The sequence below is a fragment of the Moschus berezovskii genome, chromosome 1 (genome assembly GCF_049115385.1).
Source record: "Moschus berezovskii isolate FMDL1 chromosome 1, NW_MosBer_1.0, whole genome shotgun sequence".
Lineage (NCBI taxonomy): Eukaryota > Metazoa > Chordata > Mammalia > Artiodactyla > Moschidae > Moschus > Moschus berezovskii.
The window spans coordinates 127,097,898-127,123,934 of NC_142460.1; the positions used below are offsets into that span (position 1 = coordinate 127,097,898).

At 38.3% G+C, this 26,037-nt stretch overlaps 1 pseudogene; it reads left to right on the forward strand.

The window, feature by feature from the left end:
• Positions 1-1,033: 1,033 nt before the first annotated feature.
• Positions 1,034-26,037, forward strand: part of LOC148778847 (etoposide-induced protein 2.4 pseudogene) — a 117,113-nt pseudogene continuing 92,109 nt past the window's right edge.

Below are 26,037 nucleotides of genomic sequence, written 5' to 3' on the forward strand. Positions count from 1 at the left end.
TCACTGAGTTATGTAGATATGCCAAATGCTGACATACATTTTTAAATGAAATCAAGTAAAGTTTTTAGTATCAGTTTCCCTGGTGGCTTGGCTGGTAAAAAAATCTGCCTACAATGAAGGAGACCTGGGTTCAATTCCTGGGTTGGGAAGATCCCCTGGAGAAGGGAACAACTACCCACTCTAGTATTCTGGCCTGGAGAATTCCATGGACTGTATAGTCCACGAAGTCACAAAGAGTCTGACATGACTGAGCAACTTTCACTTTTCAATGTTATTATCAGGCTTATCAGCAAAAACTACTGGAAAGCTGTAAAGGTTTCAGAGGTACTTTTTCCAAAATTCTAATATTTGGTTGAAAACTTGAGTGTTACCATTCACAACAAAAGTATTTGCTTTCCTTGAAAAAGTAAATCCATTTATTTACATTTTAAGACAATCTGTAAAATACTCAAGTCTGAATAAGCATTGTTTGCTGCTGCTAAGTCACTTCAGTCATGTCCGACTCTGTGTGACCACATAGATGGAAGCCCACCAGGCTCCCCCGTCCCTGGGATTCTCCAGGCAAGAACACTGGAGTGGGTTGCCATTTCCTTCTCCAATGTGTGAAAGTGGAAAGTGAAAAGTGAAAGTGAAGTCGCTCAGTCGGGTCCGACCCTTAGCGACCCCACAGACTGCAGCCTACCAGGCTCCTCAATCCATGGGATTTTCTAGGCAATAGTACTGGAGTGGCTTGCCATTGCCTTCTCCGAAGCATTGTTTTGATTCTCTCTAGTGAAAATGATTTCATTAAGAACACCTGGACTTCCCAACAAACACGCTACCCCCAGTTCCATAGCACCTGGGTGTGCCGGGTGTTGTGGCCCCGCCTTGAGAACACCTGTTGTGGGAGACATAGGCCAAGGCAAGGTGTTCCAAGGAGCCTGTCTGGGCAGGGAGCTGGAGCCACAACAGCAAAGCTGCCCATCCTTCATGGTAACAGATTTGGGGATGCTTCTCTTTCCTCTGTGTAATTGGTAATCTGAGTGGTGAAGAGATGGCTGACAATGTCAAAATCTTTCCACAGTACCTTTCCAGGAGAATCAAGAACCCTTTTTCTGGAAGTTGTACCATCTCATAGCTAGATGCTCAAATTCAGAGAAATAGAGAGGAACAGCATCTAAGAAGGCTAGTAGAGTGTTTGAAAAGACAAGTAGAGCCCAGGGAATAAAAGAGGAAGCAAGATTGAGCCACCCATTGCTAGTTTAATTTCTCAGTGCTGTACATGAAGTGGCAGACTATTCTGCTTCATTCTCTTCCCAGTTTTATCAAGTGTGTATTCTTGTGCTTCAGTCAGTAATGGACCAAATTATTGGTGATCCATCTCTCCATAGAGATGTTTGATTCTGGCTGAAACATTTCTTCCCATCAATTTTCAGTGCTCCTCCTCTTTGTGCTTAGCAAAGTTGTGAATGTGATATGATTTTAGAATATAAGTGATTTGGCACTTACAGTATCAGGGAGGAAGCCTCACCCATTCCCTACTGACATGGTCTTCAACATGTCAATTGCAGGCTCTTTTCTGTACTGAGGAAATATTTGTGGGTCTCTTACTCATCCATCTTGTTGTTCAATCTCCAATGTATGTCTCTTTTCTACTTACTATGGTGGACTTCCCAGCAGGCACCCCACCTCCTACATTATCACTGGCAGACTTTTCTCTGCTCTCTTCCCTTCATTTTTTATCAGCACCAATGAAGCATAAAGTGAAAGTGTTAAGTCACTCAGTCATGTCTGACTCTTTGCCACCACATGGACTATACCCCACTAGGCTCCTCTGTCCATGGAATTCTACTGAAAAGGGTAGCCATTCCCTTCTTTGAAGTATCTTCCCGAACCACGGATTGAACCCAGATCTCCAGCATTGTGGTGGATTCTTTACCATCTGAGCCACTACTGAAACCCAATGAAGTAAATACCCCTGGAAAAACCTTCCAGCTGTAACCTCTTTTCCATGGTGGTTTCCTTAAGCAACAGAACCATCCACAAACTGGTTTACTGCAGTCTGCCCTTAGTAGCTCAACCTCTGCAGAGAAGCTCCCTTCACAACATCAGTCTCCTACCAAGCAAGGCTGTGGCAGTTCACTGTGTTGGCCATCAAGAAGGGATGGAGGGGATTAGGAGGACCCTGTGGCAGCTCTTTTCCTTGTCCACCTTCCCTACTATGTAAAGCAGGATCCACCATGCAAGGGTCCTCTGCATATTCCCTTCTTTCTGAGGAAATTGGGACTTTTCTCTGGTGCACCTAAGGCAGAATTTTCCTGATACTGGCATGTTGATTTCTAACATTGCTGAATCTGAAAGGATCACAGGTTTTTCTGCAGCTCCTTTTCAGCATCTCTTCAGCTCCCCCTTCCTGAACTGATGGGAATACACTCCCCCTCACCCCGTGCCATTTACCCTGCCTTCCACCACCCTTGGATGAACAGATTTTTGTAGTCCTAGCTGTTGTGCACCTGTTATTTTTGCTGTTTTTCTGTGAACCACATATATCGGATGCTGGAGATAAAGGAGAATCTCAGTTCCTCTAGGTCACTTCTTTTATAGCCATCATTGTCTCATTTCTTGTAACTCAGATTAGATTTTGTTCTCTCTCGCTCTACTGCAAAAAACAAGCCTGGAGAGATAGGATGGTAGGAAGGACCTTATAGCCAGATCTGTCAGGTTTCGAGGAGTGATTTTTTTTTCTTCCCCTTGAAGGGGAAAAAGCTCCTTTTCACTGGTACATTTAAAGTCTGCTAGTTTTGGAGATGGAGAAGGCAATGGCAAGCCACTCCAGTACTCTTGCCTAGAAAATCCCATGGATGGAGGAGCCTGGTAGGCTGCAGTCCATGGAGTCACTCAGTCGGACACGACTGAGCGACCTCACTTTCACTTTTCACTTTCACACATTGGAGAAGGAAATGGCAACCCACTCCAGTGTTCTTGCCTGGAGAATCCCAGGGACAGGGGAGCCTGGTGGGCTGCCGTCTATGGGGTCGCGCAGAGTTGGACACGACTGAAGTGACTTCGCAGCAGAAGCAGCTTTGGAGAGGGAGAAGGCAATGACAAGTCACTCCAGTACTCTTGCCTAGAAAATCCCATGGATGGAGGAGCCTGGTAGGCTGCAGTCCGTGAGGTCGCTAAGGGTTCGACACGACTGAGCAACTTCACTTTCACTTTTCACTTTCACACATTGGAGAAGGAAATGGCAACCCACTCCAGTGTTCTTGCATGGAGAATCCCAGGGATGGGGGAGCCTGGTGGGCTTCAGTCTATGGGGTCACACAGAGTCGGACATGACTGAAGTGACTTAGCAGCAGCAGCTTTGGAGCGATACCAATGCAAGTGCCACTGCAAAACAAAATGCTAGACAACCTGAACTGTTAAATTCTGGAGGTCAGAAATACTGTTGGTCAGTGCCACATTGGCTGATATTTCAAAGGATTATTTTGTACTGCAAATAGGGACTGAATGGTAAAAAATTATTAAATTCATAAACCTGTGGGGTGGAAAAAAACAACTAATTCACCTTGCAACTGAAACGATTGTTACCTCCTCCCTTCACACAGGTGCTTTTCCTAACAACAACCATCACACTCAGGCAGCAGAGGTGCTTTATGACTAAGTTCTATTTTCTCACACAAAATATTGAAAAATATGTGACTCTGGGGTCAAAATTGAATCAAAGCAATAATTTGCACTGCTTCATCAAGAACATTGTTAAGTGAAACCTGTATGTCTGTACTGTAAGTTCAGAATGGCAAGAATATAGTGAACATGAGTATAGTTTAGTGTCACTGCTTTAATTCATGTTAAAGTGCCATAATTTTTATGCAGAATTGCTTTTGTAACATCAGTGCAGATTTCATCTCAGCAAAACTCTTTATTATTTTAAAAAGTATTTTTAATTTTGTTGACCTCCCAAAATGGTCTTAAGGTCACCCAGAAGTTCATAGAAGGAACTGTAAAGACCACTGTGATAGTATAATTAAATTACATTATGCATTTTTATGTAAATAATTTTGTGACTGTGTTTGGAATTTACACAAATTGTAATTTTTTTTTCCCCCTGTATCATATTTGGGGCTTCCCAGGTAGTGCAGTGGTAAAGTATCTGCCTGCCAATGCAAGAGATGCAACAGACACAGGTTCAGTCCCTGGGTTGAGAAGATCCTCTAGAAGATGGCATGGCAATCCTCTTCAGGCAGATCCTAAAATCAATTCTTGTCTCCTAAGTCCATGAGACTCCCAGGAGTTACAGTCTGCTTTTCAAAGAACTTTTGCTTTGTTCTTCCCTGGTGGCTCAGTCAGTAAAGAATCCACCAGCAATGCAGGGGACCACCTGCAACGCAGGAGGCCTGGGTTCAATCCCTGGCTTAGGAAGATCCCCTGGAGAAGGAAATGGCAACCCACTCCAGTATTCTTGCCTGGGAAATCCCATAAACAGAGGAGCTTGGTAGGCTACAGTCTTGGGGTCACAGAAGTTAGACACAGTTTAGTGACTAACCACCACTACTTCAGGGTACAGTTTCAGCATTGGGCAAATCAGGCTTTGTTCCCCCATCCTGTTCACTGGAAACTGGCAAGCTTCTAATTGTCTCTCCAGATCTATGAGACTGCCAAAACTCGGCTGATTTCTCTTCTTTTTAGTTATTAAGAGTCCCTGCATCAGTTCTTGGTCAATATCCATGGCCTGTGTGTTGTGGAACAGAAAAGGCCCCATTTGAAAAAGGGTATATAAAATTTTATTTCCTTTCTCCCTATGGTTTTCCTTTGTTTGAGATTCTTTTTATTCCTTTGATCTGGTTACCATAACAGTTCTTGTATCCTGTCAGTTTTTGAACACTTCTTTAATTTCTGATTTAACAAAATGTTTCAGGTCCATCTTGTATTTTCCCTGCCCCAGTTCAAGAGTTAATATACACAAAGACTTCTGTTTTCTTATTGATACTAGTGTCTCATCATTTTTAGGCCATTTTAGTGAGTACTTATATATGCAATATAAATATATATATGTATAAATATTTATAAATAAATGATTTGACATATATATTAATAATTGCATGTTGATATCTACAATTCCAATCCATTGCTACAGAGTTTTCCATTTCTTCCTTCATTTTGTATTTCCCCCATCAATAAAAAACCTGCTTCCTAACACTTTATGTTATAGAGTTTAAGGAACAGCAAATAGTATTTCCTAGGAATGCATGGTATTTTTACTCTAAAGGCTACAGGCTTTATGAGCAATTTAAGCCACTAAAAGTTCATTTCTCAGTGCTTCAGAAATGTATTCATTTAAAAATTCTAATGCTCACTGAGCTCAGCATCAAATCCAGATAAAGGCAATATGGAACCACGTTTGCATTTATAGCCTCTATGGGAAACTCTCTTGTAAAAGGATTTAAATATCTCTTCAGGGGAGTACCATAAATGTGAATGTGTGAGGATGAGTTAAAATATGGCTGCTAATCCTTTCTGAAAGTATACAATCTTTTCACTATAAATAATATAATAATATTTGCTCAAAAACTTATTCTTAAGAGTCACAAAGCTATATTGGAACACTGAGACACTGTCAAGTCTATTTTCTGACCTTCAGGCATGAACATGATTAAACTTCCATTGATGTTGAAATCTCTTTCCCTGTAAAAGACATCCTCCCTTGGGTAGCCCATTCTTTTGCTTTAACATTCTTAACTGTGAAGAAACCCTTCATTATACGTAGCTCATACCCTCCATGTTGGCTTTTAATTCCCTTTCTTGTCTTCCACTTTAGATAAAGAGATAAGTTTGTCATTATTTATTGAATAATATCCCTACTATTACTATATAGACTAGAAATATATATATAGAGAGAGACTAGAAATCTTATATGTCTCAGCATTATTTCTGCTGTGCTTAGTTGTGTTTGACTCTGCAACCCCATGGACTATAGCCCACCAGGCTCTTCTGTTCATGGGAATTCTCCAGGCAAGAATCCTGGAGTGGGTAGCCATGCCATCCTCCAGGGGATCTTCCCAACCGAGGAATCAAACCCAGGTCTCCCACACTGTAGGCGAATTCTTTACCATTTAAGCCACCAAGGAAGCCCTTTTTTTATATATGCATTTGTATATGTATATATATATATATAAAATTTGAATTTTACTCCATGATATCTATTTATAAATCTTACTATCTGCTATAATCTCTTCAAATTATGCCCAGTTTCAAACAGTACTGTAGTCATGAAGTGGCTGAATTCTGACTATAGGAAAAGAACTTACACCAATTATTTGGTTTTTTGTTTGTTTAGCCAAAGGAAAAAGGTTGATGCAATCTGAAGAGAAACAAGAGTACATTCTGTTATATATTTATAAAGTGACTCTACATTTCTGAATCATTGTTTTATTTTTCTCCATTAGATACCAGAGATATTTTTTTCTGTTCAGTCATATTTAGATATGTAAGCTGAATTTTCATAGAAAGCCAATTATTTTATGCAAAAGTATTAGGAATTCTAGAATGGTACTGACGCTGTATCTCAACCTGCCAGTTCCTGAATAAGTGAGTATTAATAGCATTATAGGGACAACCATTATTTACTGAGGGCAAATTTGGCCTTGGAGCATGGAATGAAGCAGGGCAAAGGCTAATAGAATTTTGTCAAGAGAACGCACAGGTCATAGCAAACACCCTCTTCCAACAGCACAAGAGAAGACTCTACACATGGACATCACCAGATGGTCAACACTGAAATCACATTGATTATATCCTTTGCAGCCAAAGGTGGAGAAGCTGTATACAGTTAGCAAAAACAAGACCAGGAGCTGACTGTGGCTCAGATCATGAACTCCTTATTGCCAAATTCAGACTGAAATTGAAGAAGTAGGGAAAACCACTAGACCATTCAGATATGACCTAAATAAAATCCCTTATGATGATACAGTGGAAGTGAGGAATAGATTTAAGGGACTAGATCTGATAGATAGAGTGCCTGATGAACTCTGGACGGAGGTTCGTGACATTGTACAGGAGACAGGGACCAAGACCATCCCCATGGAAAAGAAATGCAAAAAAGCTAAATGGCTGTCTGAGGAGGCCTTACAAATAGCTGTGAAAAGAAGAGAAGCGAAAAGCAAAGGAGAAAAGGAAAGATATAAGCATCTGAATGCAGAGTTCCAAAGAATAGCAAGGAGAGATAAGAAAGCCTTCCTCAGTGATCAATACAAAGAAATAGAGGAAAACAATAGGAAAAACAAGAGATCTCTTCAAGAAAATTAATGATTCCAAGGGAACATTTCATGCAAAGATGAGCTCAATATAGGAGAGAAATGATATGGACCTAACAGAAGCAGAAGATATTAAGAAGAGGTGGCAAGAATACACAGAAGAACTGTACAAAAAAGATCTTCACGACCAAGATAGTCACGATAACGTGATCACTGACCTAGAGCCAGACATCCTGGAATGTGAAGTCAAGTGGGCCTTAGAAAGCATCACTACGAACAAAGCTAGTGGTGGTGATGGAATTCCAGTTGAGCTATTTCAAATCTTGAAAGATGATGCTGTGAAAGTGCTGCACTCAATATGCCAGCAAATCTGGAAAATTCAGCAGTGGCCACAGGACTGGAAAAGGTCAGTCTTCATTCCAATCCCAAAAAAAAGGCAATGCCAAAGAAGGCTCAAACCTCCGCACAATTGCACTCATCTCACACGCTAGTAAAGTCATGCTCAAAATTCTCTAAGCCAGGCTTCAGCAATATGTGAACCGTGAACTCCCAGATGTTCAAGCAGGTTTTAGAAAAGGCAGAGGCACCAGAGATCAAATTGCCAACATCCGCTGGATCATGGAGAAAGCAAGAGAGTTCCAGAAGAGCATCTATTTCTGCTTCATTGACTATGCCTAAGCCTTTGACTGTGTGGATCACAATAAACTGTGGAACATTCTGAAAGAGATGGGAATACCAGACCACCTGACCTGCCTCTTGAGAAACCTGTATGCAGGTCAGGAAGCAACAGTCAGAACTGAACATGGAACAACAGACTGGTTCCAAATAGGAAAAGGAGTGTGTCAAGGCTGTATATTGTCACCTTGCTTATTTAACTTATATGCAGAGTACATCATGAGGAACGCTGGGCTGGAAGAAGCACAAGCTGGAATCAAGATTGCCAGGAGAAATATCAATAGTCTCAGATATGCAGATGACACCACCCTTATGGCAGAAAGTGAAGAGGAACTCAAAAGCCTCTTGATGAAAGTGAAAGAGGAGAGTGAAAAGGTTGGTTTGAAGCTCAACATTCAGAAAAACAAAGATCATGGCATCTGGTCCCATCACTTCATGGGAAATAGATGGAAAAACAGTGGAAACAGTGTCAGACTTTATTTTTTGGGGTTCCAAAATCACTGCAGATGCTGATTGCAGCCAGGAAATTAAAAGATGCTTGCTCCTTGGAAGGAAAGTTATGACCAACCTAGATAGCATATTAAAAAGCAGAGACATTACTTTGCCAACCAAGGTCCGTCTAGTCAAGGCTATGGTTTTTCCTGTGGTCATGTATGGATGTGAGAGTTGGACTGTGAAGAAAACTGATCGCCAAAGAATTGATGCTTTTGAACTGTGGTGTTGGAGAAGACTCTTGAGAGTCCCTTGTACCGCAAGGAGATCCAACCATTCCATTCTAAGGGAGATCGATCCTGGGTGTTCATTGGAAGGACTGATGCTCCAGCTGAAACTGCAATACTTTGGCCACCTCATGGGACGAGTTGACTCCCTGGAAAAGACTCTGATGCTGGGAAAGGTTGGGGGTGGGAGGAGAAGGGGACGACCGAGAATGAGATGGCTGGATGGCATCACCGTCTCTGTGGACATGAGTTTGAGTGAACTCTGGGAGTTGGTGATGGACAGGGAGGCCTGGTGTGCTGTGATTCATGGGGTCATGGAGAGTCGGACACAACTGAGCGGCTGAACCGAACTGAAATGAACTAACATGTGCTACTACTACTTACATGTTAGATAACTGAAATAACATGGCAACTTGTATCAATGTAATATGGTATAAAATGAGAGTAGAGACAGGATAGATGTAACTGAGGAAAGGGTAACTTTGTTGGAAAATTAGAGATGACTCAAGAGGGTCTATTTTAGTTTAACTGTGGAATACAGGATGCCTTGAATTTCTTAGTCAATGGAAAAACAGTTTTGGGGGAAAGTGATTTCAAAATGAAATTATAAATCTAAGGTGTTATATAATCTTGGCCCCAAAATGGATAGCTGCTACTATAGGCCTAACCTAGTACCAAGATTCACAAGGCAGCAGATTAAAGCTATGAGAAATTATTTCATTTGGCTGAGGATCTACCTTTAGTGTACGTCAAGTAAGAGGTAAACCTGTGAGAGCTCACAGTGACAGGAGTCAATAAGCTTGATCCAAGGAGTGCTACAAGCATAGCATAGAGGAAAATCAGAACAAATACATATCTACCACCATTTACTGACTATCATAATTTTGTAAGTAACTGATTATAATTAAACATAGACATCTGGGGATAGTGATTTCTCAGTGAGAGTCTGTGGAGTTTGGTTCCATGGATATAAGAAAAGGAAGATCTATTTACAATGTATTTCAATTATTCTTCCTTCCAAACAGGTTGGCTCATTTAGAAATAAATATTACAAATAGATCATACAATATCAGAACAGGAAAGCTTTTTTAAATAATCTAGTGAAGAATTTAGACAAAGGAATGAAAACAAATATTTTCAGCTTTAAGGGCAAACACTTAACTCTGCCACCTAGTGCAAAAGCAAACACAATGTGTAAACAACTGGGTGTGACTGTGCTCCAGTAACAATCCTCATTTGGTTTATCTAGTCTAAACCTGTCATTTTTTGATTAGGAAAAGAAGTCTAAGTGATGACATGAAATAAATGTCAAGTATCTGTAATCTCCACAGCATAAATAAAATTAGTATCTTCAGAATCCTAGATAGATATACTGACCTCATCACTCATCATACATAAATCCCATAACAGGTAACACTAATGTTTTGTGAGAATAAATATTATTTGTTGAAATACTAATCCTAATAAATAATTACTAAATGTTTTCTATATAAAAGGAAATTTAGAAGTGCTTTATTAAAATTATTTTATTGAATCCCCACTAATCAGTTTTATGAAGATCGCATATAATTATCCTTAATATATAAATGAGAAACAAGAGAGTAAGACAGAAACAGGCTCAGTAAATTATCCAATGTCATACCTCAAGTATGTGGTAGAGACAGATTTGACCCCAAACAAATGTATTAAGAATTCAAAGATTAAATTTTAACATACATTTTCTTTTCAGTATTGACTCCCTAGATTAGAGATAAAATTGAAAAAAGTAAATTATAAAATGTTAAAAGAAATATATAAAGCATGCATAAACTGTTGTTTAATAAAATAGGTTATGAATATATATGGATAAACTGTGAAAAATTCTGAAAGAGAAGGGAATACCAGACCACCTGACCTGCCTCTTGAGAAACCTGTATGCAGGTCAGGAAGCAACAGTTAGAATTGGACATGGAACAGACTGGTTCCAAATAGGAAAAGGAGTACATCAAGGTTGTATATTGTCACCCTGCTTTTTTAACTTATATGCAGAGTACATCATGAGGAACGGCAGGTTAGAAGAAGCACAAGCTGGAATCAAGATTGCCAGGAGAAATATCAATAATCTCAGATAAGCAGATGACACCACCCTTACAGCAGAAAGTGAAGAGGAATTAAAAAGCCTCTTGATGAAAGTGAAAGAGAAGAGTGAAAAGTTTGGCTTGAAGCTCAACATTCAGAAAACAAAGATCATGGCATCTGGTCCCATCACTTCATGGGAAATAGATGGGGAAACAGTGGAAACAGTGTCAGACTTTATTTTTTGGGGCTCCAAAATCACTGCGGATGCTGATTGCAGCCATGAAATTAAAAGACGCTTACTCCTTGGAAGGAAAGTTATGAACAACCTAGATAGCATATTAAAAAGCAGAGACATTACTTTGCCAACCAATGTCCGTCTAGTCAAGGCTATGGTTTTTCCTGTGGTCATGTATGGATGTGAGAGTTGGACTGTGAAGAAAGCTGATCACTGAAGAATTGATGCTTTTGAACTGTGGTGTTGGAGAAGACTCTTGAGAGTCCCTTGGACTGCAATGAGATACAACCAGTCCATTCTAAAGGAGATCGATCCTGGGTGTTCATTGGAAGGACTGATGCTAAAGCTGAAACTCCAATACTTTGGTCACCTCATGCGATGACTTGACTCACTGGAAAAGATTCTGATGCTGGGAGTGATTGGGGACTGGATGAGAAGGGGAAGACAGAGAATGAGATGGATGGATGGCATCACTGACTCAATGGACATGAGTCTGAGTGAACTCTGGGAGTTGGTGATGGACAGGGAAGCCTGGCGTGCTGTGATTCATGGGGTCGCAAAGAGTCGGACACAACTGAGCGACTGAACTGAACTGAACTGACTGAAATATTTTTAATAAAAAATTCATAAGAAAGTATTTAACTAAGTTTAAAATAATGAAGATGAATTTTTTCTCAAAAATACAAATTACTTAGGCTACCATGAGGATACTCATACACATATGTAACATGTATATAAACATATATGTATTTCAAATATTTGTATATGCTATTCTAAAGATAGATCTGAAACCAGTTGAAAATTTTTAAAATATAGCTTAAATCTACTAAAAAATAAACGATATGCAAGCACCAATTCAGATATTATTAAAATATTTTTATAAAGCATTCAAATAAGATAATATAATCTATAGCCTTTACAAACTCTTCTGAAGAACAGAAAATGTTGGGAATATTTCACCCTCAATCATTTGATTAGGTTGGCATATTTTTTATACTAAAATCAAGATGCTATTCACTTAGTCACTCACGACTCTTTGTGACCCTTGGATTATAGCTGATGCGATTCTCCAGGCAAGAATACAAGATTGGTTAGCCATACCCTTCTCAAGGGATCTTCCCAACCCAGGGATTGAACCAGCATCTATTTCATTGTGTTAGGTAGTTAGAATAGAAAACTGGAGTCCAAAATGACCGTGGCTAAAGGATAAGGAAGGGAAAAGCCCGCAAAAATAGAAGAAATGAAGCTCCAAGGACTGGAGTGAGGACTTCAGGTAGCACAAACAACACTCCTGGCTGGCCCAATTTATAATGGGCAGGCCCAGGGGGAGGAAAAGACATATAAAAAGAGGAACCAAAGGGCCAGGGGTCTCTCTCTCTTTCTCTCCCACATGCTGGGGCCCTCTTCTCTTTGCATCTTTGGGTCAACATGCCCTCACACCTCGAGGATGGGTTTTCCTACTATTTTCTAAATAAAATAGAGCTGTAACATGGAACCGTAACACTGATTTGTCTAAGAGCTATAACACGGTATGTTCGAGACCTTATATCTATAACACAGTCTGTCCAAGACCTGAGAGCTGTGACGTGCACAGGGCTTTAATGTCCATCATTCCAAATCTTTGTTGTGATGAGACAGAACTGAGGAGCATACACTAGCCTGACAATTTGTAAGTGGATTCTTTATCGCCTGAGCCAATAAGGACATTAAAAAAAAGAATTTAAATAAATCTCACTTATAAACATAGATGCAATAATCCTAGATAAAATATTATTAAAATAAATCCATCCATTAAAAATACTTCATGAATATATAAGTATTATCTCAGGAATGAAAAATTTATTAAGTCTCAAGAAGTCAATTAAAGTAATTTATTATACTAATAGCTTATCATGCACTTAGTATGGACTAAAAATCAGTCATGAATCATTAAAAATGATACAGTAAAAAATATTCTTAGTATAAATCACCACCTGATGCTTTTGAACTGTGGTGCTGGAGGAGACTCTTGAGAGTCCCTTGGACTGCAAGGAGATCCAACCAGTCCATTCTAGAGGAGATCAATCCTGGGTGTTCATTGGAGGGACTGATGCTAAAGCTGAAACTGCAATACTTTGGCCACCTCATGCGATGAGTTGACTCACTGGAAAAGACTCTGATGCTGGGAGGGATTGGGGGTGGGAGGAAACGGGGACAACAGAGAATGAGATGGCTGGATGGCATCACTGTCTCTGTGGACATGAGTTTGAGTGAACTCCAGGAGTTCGTGATGGACAGGGAGGCCTGACGTGCTGTGATTCATGTGGTCGTGAAGAGTCGGACACGACTGAGCGACTGAACTGAACTGAACTGAACTGATTTATAGCAATAACTCTTATAAATATTATTTTTTGATATTTTGTTATACTAATTTAGCTTAATTATATAAGCAAAATATATAGATTATCTTTAAAGAAATAAAGTTGATAAAATTAAAAAAAAAAAACATTTTTTTCTAATTTAAAACCACAAATCATTTTACCTTTAGTACATTGTGGCCATAGATTTATTCCTACCTATTTGAATGATCTTTTAAAAATCAAAGTCATGGTTTCAATAATGATAATTGTACTGGTTTTAATACATTTACCACAGATCATGAATGATTAACAACAGCAACAACAAAAATTGTACTTTCAGTTTGTGTCCTTATTTTGGTTCTCTTCAAGCTTTTGTCTCTCTTCGTATCCCTGTTGATCCACTCCAGTGTGTGTGTACTCAGTCATGTCTGACTCTTTGCAGCTCTATGGACTGTAGCCCACCAGGTTCCTCTGTCCATGGGGTTTTCCAGTCAAGAATACTGGAGTGGATTGCCATTTCCTTCCCCACAGGATCTTCCAAACCCAGGGATTGAACCTGTCTTCTGCATTAGCAGGTGGAATCTTTACCTCTGATCCATTCGAGTTCCATTTAAAAAGGAGTATAATAACATACAAGCACCTCCTGAGCACCCTCGAGTCCTGAATAAAATAAAAAACAGTAACAAATAATCATTGAGAAGCTACAGGGATTTCCCTAGTGGTCCAGTGGTTATTTCCTGTGCTTCCAATGAAGGGAGCATGGGTTTGATCTCTGGTCCCTGGTCAGGAAGCAAGACTGGTATACCACATGGCCGAAATAAATAAATAAAAATAATAACAATAAAGAAATCAAACAATGGTGGAGTTTAAAAAGAGAGAAACTACAATGCACCAAGTATTGCACTAACGACACAAAAGTTTAAATTTCAGTCTCCCTTGTGCATTAGTTACATTTTAAAATGTCTCTATAGATGATGAAGTACAAAATAAAATGAAAACAGGATCCAAACTCAGAAATGTCAGCAGCCAGAAGTTAAGGAGTTGGTGAAATAGTGTGAACGATAAATGTGATAAATATTATATCAGACCTGGTGGGAAAGTACCACCAAGGATAGGCATTGATATTTGTACAAACATTTTTATTCAACATAAATACACCACATGTCTTATTGATGATGTGAAACTTAAATATTTCACTTCAGCTAGTGATGTTCGATATGTTTTTTAGTGACTCAATCTTTTTAAAAGAAAGAGTAGGTTACAAGGTTTGGGGCATCTATTAATTTTAAAACTCCTTAAGAAGGGGCACCTATGCTGGTACAAAATATATTTAGTTGTAATACCTGTTCTCAGGAAAGTTAAATGATTTGCTGATAATAAAAATGTCTTTTAACTTATGGAAATATGCTGAATATTCAATCATTTTTCCTTGCATATCTCAAGGAAGCCTGAGGAAAAGTTTTATTAGTACCAAACACTATTTCTAGTGGCTATTCCTTCATAACCAGAAATCATTGCTTTTACTTCCCAGAGTGAGTCTGAATCTTTTGAGCAGTTTTTCCATATACAATGACGTTCACCAGAGTATCTATTGTCAGTTCTTGTAGAAATGGCATATCTGTCTAATAGATTACAGTGAGCGTATTTCACAATCCACTCCTTTTATTGACAATCCTTTTGAAAGAAAGAAAATTCATTTCCAAACAATAAAGAAAACTGAAAGAATGAATGAAAGTGAAAGCACCTAGGCTTTTAATTCAAACACATGCTGATTAAGTACTTACTTTAAGAAAGTAACCGTTCATTCAAAGATGTCTCTGAAATTGGTCCAGAACTTTTAGCCATTCTTCTGAAATCAGTTGTAAAGAGAACTTATATATCTTTATAATAAAAGCATAATCTTTAAAAGTATTTTTTTTTCAAAAGCATCTAATTATTGTTTGTTTTTAAAACTAAAAATTGTTATTTCTAAATCTGTAATCCATCTTGTAATTTAAAAGGTAAATTTTAAAAACTATTTTGCATATAATTACAATGCTGTAACTGGTGAGATATGTTTATCATACCTTTCCAAAATAACTGTCCTGAAGAATATGGTACTCATTTTGAAATAATTGTAATCTGATTTTTTTTTTTTAGTAATTACACATGAATTTCATCTGATTAAATATAAAATAGACATACCATTGGGAGAAGAATATGAGGCTGAAATAGCTAAGTTCATGCTCAAATTTTGTGCTTTTTAAAAAACATAGCACAATAAATTCCTTTTGTAAGAAATACTCAAAAGTGGCATGAAATCAGCTTCAGCTAATCTCCAAAATATGTGCTAAATGTTTATTTTGTGTTAAGTGAATTCATTTTTTAAAAATTTTCTTTATGTTTTCATCTTTTTACTTTATTTTTATTTTATTTTTTTGTGTATTTATTTTAATTGGAGGCTAATTACTTTACATTATTGTATTGGTTTTGCCATACATTGACATAAATCTGCCCCGGGTGTACATGTGTTCCCCATCTTGAACCTCCCTCCCATCTCCCTCCCCATCCCATCCCTCTGGTTCATCCCATTACACCAGCCCTGAGCATACACTTTCCAAGGAAGAAAATTTTATCAATAGATCTTCCAAAATGAAACACATTAAAATTCCACACATCCTATATCATTCTTAGAATGAAACTACTTTTGCAGCTTTGCATCATGTAGTTACCTTAAATAGTTTACAAATTTAATATATCAGGTTTTTCACCAATTATTTCTGAAACCTCTTGGGACTTAAAAAAAAAAAAAAAACCTTGTTTTCAAAAGCTACTTCCTTGGACTTTAATTTTTCAATGATGAAAAATAAAGCAAGCTGCACTGAAAGTTACTGAATTTCACTGTATAAAATGAAATCAGTGAGTTAGCTGGGAAAAAACAGATAATGGCATATATAAGCCTGTTGACAAAATGATATTTTTAAAATGGGTGCTTCTCACTATTGCAGTTTAAATTATCAGTTGATATATTAAACTAGTAAATGCAAATTAGCATATTATAGAATAGTTTGTCTTTAAACTTAAACAGAAAAAAAGAAAAAAAATTAATAAAAATAAAATAGTCAATGAATCTAAAATCTCTTTTATTTCAACTTTAGGCATACACTACTTCTAAAGGAAAAATAAAGTGCAATGGCACCAGCAGACTCATTGATAATATAAATGAATATTCCTCTATGACAAAAAAATAAAATGAAAAATATTCCATCTGATGTTTTGGCCATTTTACTTGTTGATGCAGTCAAATAGAATCACTAGTAAAGATAAATGACACTAGTTAATAGCATGCCTGATATTCCCAGAATCATGTGTGTGTTTGCAACTTAGTCATCTTCAGAGATTTTATGAAAGCTGTGGTGAAAAGGAAGAGTTAGTCACACAGTTGTGTCCAACTCTTTGTTACCCCCAGGACTGTAGTCCACCAAACTCCTCTTTCCATGGAATTCTACAGGCAAGAATACTGGAAAGGGTAGCATTCGCTACTCCAAGTGATCTTCCCAACCCAGGGATTGAATCTGGGGCTCCTGCATTGCAAGCAGATTCTTTACCATCAGAGCCACAGCAGTATTCAATTTAATATATTTCCCCTTACTGGTTAAGATACGTTACTTTGCCAACAAAGGTCCATCTAATCAAAGCTATAGGTTTTCCAGTAGTCATGTATGGACATGAGAGTTGGATTATAAAGAAAGCTGAGTGCCAAAGAACTGCTGCTTTTGAACAGTGATGTTGGAGAAGACTCTTGAGAATCTCTTGGACTGCAAGGAGATCCAAACAGCCCATCCTAAAGGAAATCAGTCCTGAATATTCCTTGTAAGGACTGATGCTGAAGCTGAAACTCCAATATTTTGGCCACCTGATGTGAAGAACTGACTCATTGGAAGAGACCCTGATGCTGGGAAAGATTGAAGGCAGTAGGAGAAGGGGACAACCGAGGATGAGATGGTTGGATGGCATGACTGAACTGAATTCAATTTACTGGTTAAAAACTGGGATTCATCAACTTGAACCAGTGAACCAGTGAAGTTGCTCAGTCATGTCTGACTCTTTGCAATCCCATGGACTGTAGCCTACCAGGTTCCTCCATCCATGGAATTTTCCAGGCAAGAGTACTGGAGTGGGTTGTTATTTCTTTCTCCAGGGGATCTTCCCAATCCAGGGATCAAACCCAGCTCTCCCACATTGCAGGCAGATGCTTTACCGTTTGAGCTACGAGGAGTTTCCTAAAAGTGCAACTTTTGGATAACTATGTAGAGACTAGGTAGTCCATTTTGAATAATTGAAGTGGATGTTCAATGCCCTGTCTTCTTTCAGAGAAGAATCACTTCTATTTCTTTACCTACAAAGAACTCCCCAGATTACAAAGATGCTAGCTCAGAAATAGCAACCACACTGTCTACCAGTTTTATTGCTCACTCCTGCACCCACAGACATGGAGAAGGCAATGGCAACCCACTCCACTACTCTTGCCTGCAAAATCCCATGGGCGGAGGAGCTTGGTAGGATTCAGTCCATGGGGTCGCTAAGAGTTGGACACGACTGAGCAACTTCAGTTTCAATTTTCACTTTCATGCATTGGAGAAGGAAATGGCAACCCATTCCAGTGTTTTTGCCTGGAGAATCCCAGGAACGTGGGAGCCTGGTGGTCTGCCGTCTATGGGGTCACACAGAGTCGGAGACGACTGAAGTGACTCAGCAGCATCAGCAGCACCCACAGAAGACAATTACATAACTCTGTCCCAATATACCTAATGTCCTTTTATTATACCAGGATCTCATTCAAGAAGTAAAGGGAAGTGAAGTCGCTCAGTCATGTAAGACTCTGCGACCCCATGGACCATAGCCTACCAGGCTCCTCTGTCCAGGGGATTTTCCAGGGAAGAATACTGGAGCGGGTTGCCATTTCCTTCTCCACTCATTCAAGATACAATGTTGCATTTGGTTGCCATGTCTCTATAGTTTTTGTTTACCTGTGACTTGTTCTCATTCTTTTATGCAGTTCTTGCTTTTTAATTTGTTTGTTTATGGATTCTTTTTTTCCCTTGCGGGGGATGGTGACATATATTTGCTTTTTACTTTTAGTCTAACAGACTCTACTCATCTCCAAAGTTACTTAGGCAGCCTCTTGCCTCCCATTCCTAAACTAAGTGGTTACATTTATTTGTAGAGAATTAGAAATTTTTTACATCCTTCATTCTATTCTTGGATCTTCTACTCCTTAATTTTTTTTTTTTAATTTGAATGCTTTAAAGTTCACTGTGTATTCTCAAGTTGTATAGATTTGGACAAGTACATAATTCCATGTATCCACAATTATAGTATCATACACAATGTTAATAATTTTCTGAAACTGAAAATCTCCTGCGATTCATATATTTTTCCTGCTGTCTTCTCTTAATTCCTAGCAACCACTAATATTTTTCCTGTTTCTATAATTTTGCCTTTAGTAGATGTCATATAATTATAATTAAATAGCTTGTAGACTTTCAAACTGACTTTTTAAATTTCAGTTCAGTCAGTTCAGTCTCTCAGTCTTGTCTGACTCTTTGCAACTCCATGGACTTCAGTTAGCCAGGATTCTCTGTCCATCACGAATTCCCACAGTTTGCTCAAACTCATATCCACAGAGTTGGTGATGCCATCCAACCAGCTCATCATCTGTTGTCCACTTCTCTTCCTGCCTTCAATCTTTCCCAGAATCAGAGTCTTTTCCAGTGAGTCACTTTTTCGCAGCAGGTGGCCAAATTATAAGAGCTTCAGCTTCAGCATCAGCCCTTCCAATGAATATTCAGCACTGATTTCCTTTAGGATGGACAGGTTGGATCTCCTTGCAGTTTAAGGGATTCTTGACAGTCTTCTCCAACATTGCAGTTCAAAAGAATCATTTCTTCACTGCTCAGCTTTCTTTATGATTCAGCTATCACATCCATACATGACAACTGGAAAAACCATAGCTCTGACTAGACAGACCTTTGTTGGCAAAGTAAAGTCTTTGATTTTTAATAGGCTGTCTAGATTGGCCATAGTTTTACTTTCAGGAAGCAGGTGTCTTTTAATTTCATGGCTGCAAACAACATTTTCAGTGATTTTTGAGTCCAAGTATATATAATCTGTCACTGTTTCCATTGTTCCCCATCTATTTGGCATGAAGCGATGGAACCATATGCCATGATCTTAGCAGTTTGAATGTTGAGTTTTAAGCCAGCTTTTTTACTCTTCTATTTCACTTTCATCAAAAGGCTCTTCAGTTCCTCTTCACTTTCTGCCATTGGTGTGGTGTTATCTGTGTATCTGAGGTTATTGATATTTCTCCCAGCAATCTTGATTCCAGCTTGTGCTTCATCCAGTCCGGCATTTTGCATGATGTACTCGGCATAAAGTTTAATAAGCAGGGTGACAATATACAACCTTCATGTACTCCTTTCCCAATTTGGAACAAGTCTGTTGTTCCATGTCCAGTTCTAACTGTTGCTTCATGGCCTGCATGAAGAATTTTCAGAAGGAAGGTAAGGTAGTCTGGTATTCCCATCTCTTAAAGAATTTTCTACACTTTGTTGTGATATATGCAGTCAAAGATTTGGCATAATAAATTAAGCAGAAGTGGACATTTTTCTGAAATTCTCTTGCTTTTTTGATGATCCACAGGGTTTTGGCAATTTGATCTCTGGTTCCTCTGCCTTTTGTAAATCCAGCTTGAACATCTGGAAGTTCTTGGTTCATGTATTGTTGAACCCTGGCTTGGAGAATTTTGAGCATTTCTCTACTAGCATGTGAGATGAATGTAATTGTACAGTTGTTGAAACACTCTTTGGCATTTCCCTTCTTTTGGACTGGAATGAAAACTGATATTTTTCAGTCCTGCAGCCACTGCTGAGTCTATTTGCTGGCATATTGAGTGCAGTCCTTTCAAAGCATCATCATTTAGGATCTGAAATAGCCAAACTGGAATTGCATCACATGCACTAGCTTTGTTCGTAGTGATCCTTCCTAAGTCCCACTTGACTTTGAATTCCAGGATGTCTGGCTATAAGTGGGTGATCACACCATCATGATTATCTGGGTCATGATGATCTTTTTTGTACAATTCTTCTGTGTATTCTTGCCACCTCTTCTTAATATCTTCCTTTTTTCTTAGGTCCATACCATTTCTGTCCTTTATTGTGCCCATGTTTGCATGAAATGTTTCCTGGGTGTCTCAAATTTTTGTGAAGAGATCTGTAGTCTTTCCCACTCTATTGTTTTCCTCTATTTCTTTGCACTGATTACTGAGGAAGCATTTCTTATCTTTCTTTGGAAATATCTTTGCTATTCTTTCGAACTCTGCATTCAGATGGGTATATTCTTCTTTTTCTCCTTTTCCTTTAGCTTCTCTTCTTTTCTCAGCTATTTGTGAGGCTTCTTCAGACAAACATTTTGCCTTTTTTGCATTTCTTTTTCTTGTGGATGTTCTTGATCACTGTCTCCTGTACAATGTCATGAACATCCACCATCATTCTTCAGGCACTCTGCCTATCTGATCTAATCCATTGAATCTATTTATCACTCCCCCGGAATAATCATAAGTGATTTGAAGTACATCATATCTGAATGGCCTAGTGGTTTTCCCTGCTTTCTTCAATTTAAGTCAGAATTTGGCAATAAGGAGTTCATGATCTGAACCACAGTCAGCTCCAGGTCTTGTTTTTACTGATTGTATAGAGCTTCTCCATTTTTTACTGCAAAGAATATAATCAATCTGATTTCAGTGTTGAACATCTGGTGATGTCCATGTGTAGAGTCTTCTCTTGTGTTGTTGGAAGAGTGTGTTTGCTATGACCAGTGCGTTCTCTTCACAAAACTCTGTTAGTCTTTGCCTTGCTTCATTTTGTCATTTTGCCTTCACAAAGTGTGGTCCACTGGAGAAGGGAATTGCAAACCACTTCAGCATTTTTCCTTGAGAACCCCATGAACAGTATAAAAGGCAAAAAGACATGACACTCAAAGATGAACTCCCCAGGTCAGTAGGTACCCAATATGTCACTGGAGAAGAGTGGAGAATTAACTCCAGAAAGAATGAACAGACTGAGCCAAAGCAAAACCAGTGCCCAATGGTGGATGTGACTGGTGATAGAAATAAAGTCCAATACTGTAAAGAGCAATATTGCATAGGAACATGGAATGTTAGGTCCATGAATCAAGGTAAATTAGAAGCGGTAAAGCAGGAGTTGGCCAGAGTGAACATCAACATTTCAAGAAACAGTGAACTAAAATGGAGTGGAATGGATGAATTTAATTCAGATGACCATTATATCTACTACTGTGTGCAAGAATCCCTTAGAAGAAATGGAGTAGCTATAATAGTCAACAGAAGAGTCTGAAATGCAGTACTTGGGTGCAATCTCAAAAATGACAGAATGATCTCTGTTTCCAAGGTAAACCATTCAATATCACAGTAACCCAAGTCTATGCCCCAACCAGTAATGCTGAAGAAGCTGTAGTTGATAGGTCTATGAAGTCCTACAAGAATATCTTGCACTAACACCCAAAAAAGATGTCATTTTCATGATAGGGGACTGGAATGCAAAATTAGGAAGTCAAGATATACCTGGAGTAACGGGCAATTTTGGCCTTGATGTACAAAATGAAGCAAGGCAAAGGCTAACAGAGTTATGCCAAGAATATACATGGGTCATGGCAAACACCCTCTTCCAACAACACAAGAGAATAATTTTTTCATTAGCAATATGCATTTAAATTTCCTCTGTGTCTTTCTATGGCTTCATAGCTCATTTAAAAAGAAAAAAATCAGTAAATAATATTTCATTATATTGTTGTCTTTCAGTTGCTAAGTTCTGTCCTACTCTTTGTGACCCCGTGAACTGCAGAACGCCAGTCTTCCCTGTCATTCACCATCTCCCAGAGATTGCTCAAACTCATGTCCATTTAATCAGTGATATTATCCAACCATCTCAACCTCTGTTGCCCAATTCTCCTGCTGCCCTCTATCTTTCCCAGAATTAGGGTCTTTTCAAATGAGTCAGTTCTTCGCATCAAGTGGCCAAAGTATTAGAGTTTCGGCTTCAACATCAGTCCTTCCTATGTTAACTCAGGTTTGATTTTCTTGCTTTCCAAGGAGCTCTGAAGAGTACTCAGCACTGCAGTTCAAAAGCAACCATTTTTCCGGCATTCAGCTTTCCTTATTGGAGAAGGAAATGGCAACCCACTAGTGTTCTTTCCTGGAGAATCCCAGGGACAGAGGAGTCTGGTGGACTGCCATCTATGGGGTCACACAGAGTCGGGCATGACTGAAGTGACTTAGCAGCAGCAGCTTTCTTTATGGTCCAACACTCATATTCATACATTACTACTGGAAAAACCATGCCTTGACTAGTCGGACCTTTGTTGGCAAAGTAATGTCTCTGCTTTTTAATACACTGTCTAGGTTTGTTATAGCTTTTCCTCCAAGGAGCAAATGTCTTTTAATCTTCTGGCTGTGATCACTGTCTGCAGTGATTTAGGAGCCGAAGAAAGTAAAATTTGTCACTGTTTCTTCTTTTTCCCCATGACATGATGGGACTGGATGCCATGGTTTTCATATTTGAATGTTGTTTTAAGCCAGTTTTCTCACTCTCCTTTTTCACCTTCATCAAGAGGCTCTTAAGATCCTCTTCTCTTTCTGTCATCAAAGTGATATCATCTTCGTATCTGAGGTTGTTGATATTTCTTCCAGCAATCTTGATGCCAACTTACGAGTCGTCCAACAAGGCATTTCACATGATGTACTTGTGTAAGTTTCTGTAGTTCATGTTTTTTTTTTTTTTTTAATTGATTCATTTCATCTAAGTTATTTCATTTTTGGTATTCCTCTCTTATCCTTTTGATGTCCATAGGCTCAGTAATGATAAACTCTGTCACTTCTGCTATTAATACTTAGTTAATAATTTTTCTTGGTGTGTTTGGGTAAAGCTTATTAATTTTATTTCAAATAACCAACTTTTGGTTTCATTGATTTTTCCCTATTATTTTCCATTTTCAATTTATTTGATTTCTAAATTTAGTTATTACTTTCTCCTGCCTGCCTTAGACTTAAATTGATCTTGTTTCTTTACCTTTCAAAGATGCAAGCTTAGATTACTGATTTTATATCTCCTTGTTGTTTAGTCTCTAAGTTGTATCTGACTCTTTTGTGACTTCATGTACTGTAGTCCTCCATGCTCCTCTGTCCATGGGATTTATCAGGCTAGAATAGTGGAGTAGGTTGCCCTTTCTTTCTCCATTGGATCTTCCTGACCTAGGGATCAAACCCACATCTCCTCACTGGCAAGCATATTCTTTACGCCTGAGGCACCAGGGAAGCCCAATGTGAAACTCACATTTTATATCTTACTTATTGTCTAATATGAGCATTTTGTGTTTGAAATTTCCATCTAAGCCTTAATTTTGCTCTATCAACTAAAGTTTTATCATTTGTATTTTAATATTTATGTCAAAACATTTTAAAATTTATTTTGAGATTTATTCACTGACCCATGTATTATTTAGAAGTATATAGTTTAATGTCAAAATATGTGGGAATTTTCCAAATACCTTTTGGTTATTGATTTCTACCTTAATTCAATTTTCTTTTAATTTTGTAGATTTAGATTGTCAAGGTATATTTTATGACCAAGAATATGGAGTAGCCAGGTAAATTTTCCATTCCTACTTCAGCTTGAATAACATATGTATTCTACTATTGTAGAATAGAGCTTTCTGTAAATGTCAATTAAGGCAAGTTGATTGAAAGTTTTATTCAGGTCAACCACTTTCTTATTGATTTTCTTCCTGCTTGATCCATCAACTACTGAAAGAAAAGAGTTAAACTCTTTTACTATAATAGTAGATTTGTCTGTCTTTTTATAGGTTTATCAGTTTTTCCTCAAATATTTTGAAATATAAGTCCATACATATTTAAAATTTCTATGTCTTCTTACTGACCTTTTCCATTAGATAATATCTCCTTTTAGTACATAAGTTTCCCTATTCTAATTGAAATTGATATAGGTACTAAAACTATCTTTTGATTAGTGTGAGCAAAGTATGTCTCTCTCCATCACTTTTCTTTTAAACTAACTTTTTATTTAAGTGGTTTTCATATTTTAAATGGGTTTTGACATATAGTTGGATCTTTCTTGCTTTTCCCCCACCCCACAAAGAATGAAAAGATATTAAACTAGAAATAGCTAGTAGAGAGGAGTATTTGGAGACATTTTACTGCAAAAGAGAACAAAGAAATGTTAGAACATATAACATGAGATGGAATAAAAATAATGTTTTACTTTTTTTTTTCTTTTTGGCTGGGTAAATAACAACATCAACCAGGGTTGTGCAAATATACTACAGTTAAAAAATGATGTTACCAGCTCTGATAATTAACCCAGCTAACATTTATTTCATGCTTATGCAAAGTATGCTTGCTTGTTGGTTTTTTTTATTTTAATTTTTTCAGAATATCAGTTTTGCCATAGCTCCCTAACAACAAAATGGTTTAAGTATCCCTATAACAGGTAAAGGAAGCATAATAAATCATTCACTGTCTCTCATCACTGGGAATGATTCAAAGTTGCTTTATTAAAGAGGTTATTTTGAAGGCAAATAAGCACATGAGTAGTTGTTCATATCATTAGCCATTAGGAAAATCAATTAAAATTGTGGTGATATCTCTCTGTATGCAACTGTATTATTTAGATGGGTTACCATATCAAAGTACCATAGACTAGATGGTTTAAACAACATAATTTTAGAGTCTCATAATTCTGGAAGTAAGTAGCACTAACTCAAGGTATTTGGCCAATTTGATTACTGCTAACTGTATTAAAAAGCAGAGATGTTACTTTGCCAACAAAGGTCTGTCTAGTCAAGGCTATGGTTTTCTCAGTGGTCATGTATGGATGTGGCAGTAGACTGTGAAGAAAGCTGATCGCCGAAGTATTGATGCTTTTGAACTGTGGTGTTGGAGAAGACTCTTGAGAGTCCCTTGGACTGCAAGGAGATCCAACCAGTCCATTCTAGAGGAGATCAATCCTGGGTGTTCATTGGAAGGACTGATGCTAAAGTGGAAACTCCAATACTTTGGCCACCTCATGCGACGAGTTGAATCACTGGAAAAGACTCTGATGCTGGGAGGGATTGAGGGCAGGAGGAGAAGGGGACGACAGAGAATGAGATGGATGGATGGTATCACTGACTCAATGGACGTCAGTTTGAGTGAACTCTGGAAGTTGGTGATGGACAGGGAGGCCTGGCGTGCTGTGATTAATGGGGTCGCAAAGAGTTGGACATGACTGAGCAGCTGAACTGAATGTTACAAAAAAGATCTTCATGGCCCAGACAACCACGATGGTGTGATCACTCATCTACAGCCAGACATCCTGGAATGGGAAGTCAAGTAGACCATAGGAAGCATCACTACGAACAAAACTAGTATAGGTGTTGGAATTCCAGTTGAGCTATTTCAAATCCTAAAAGATGATGGTGTGAAAGTGCTACACTCAATGTGCCAACAAATTTGGAAAACTCAGCAGTGGCCACTGCTTTCATTCAATCTCAAAGAAAGGCAATGCCAAAGAAAGCTCAAACTACTGCACAATTGCATTCATCTCACACATTACTAGTAAGGTAATGCTCAAAATGCTCCAAGACAGGCTCCAGCAATATGTGAACCGTATATGTGAATTCCAGATGTTCAAGCTGGTTTTAGAAAAGGCAGAGGAACCAGAGAT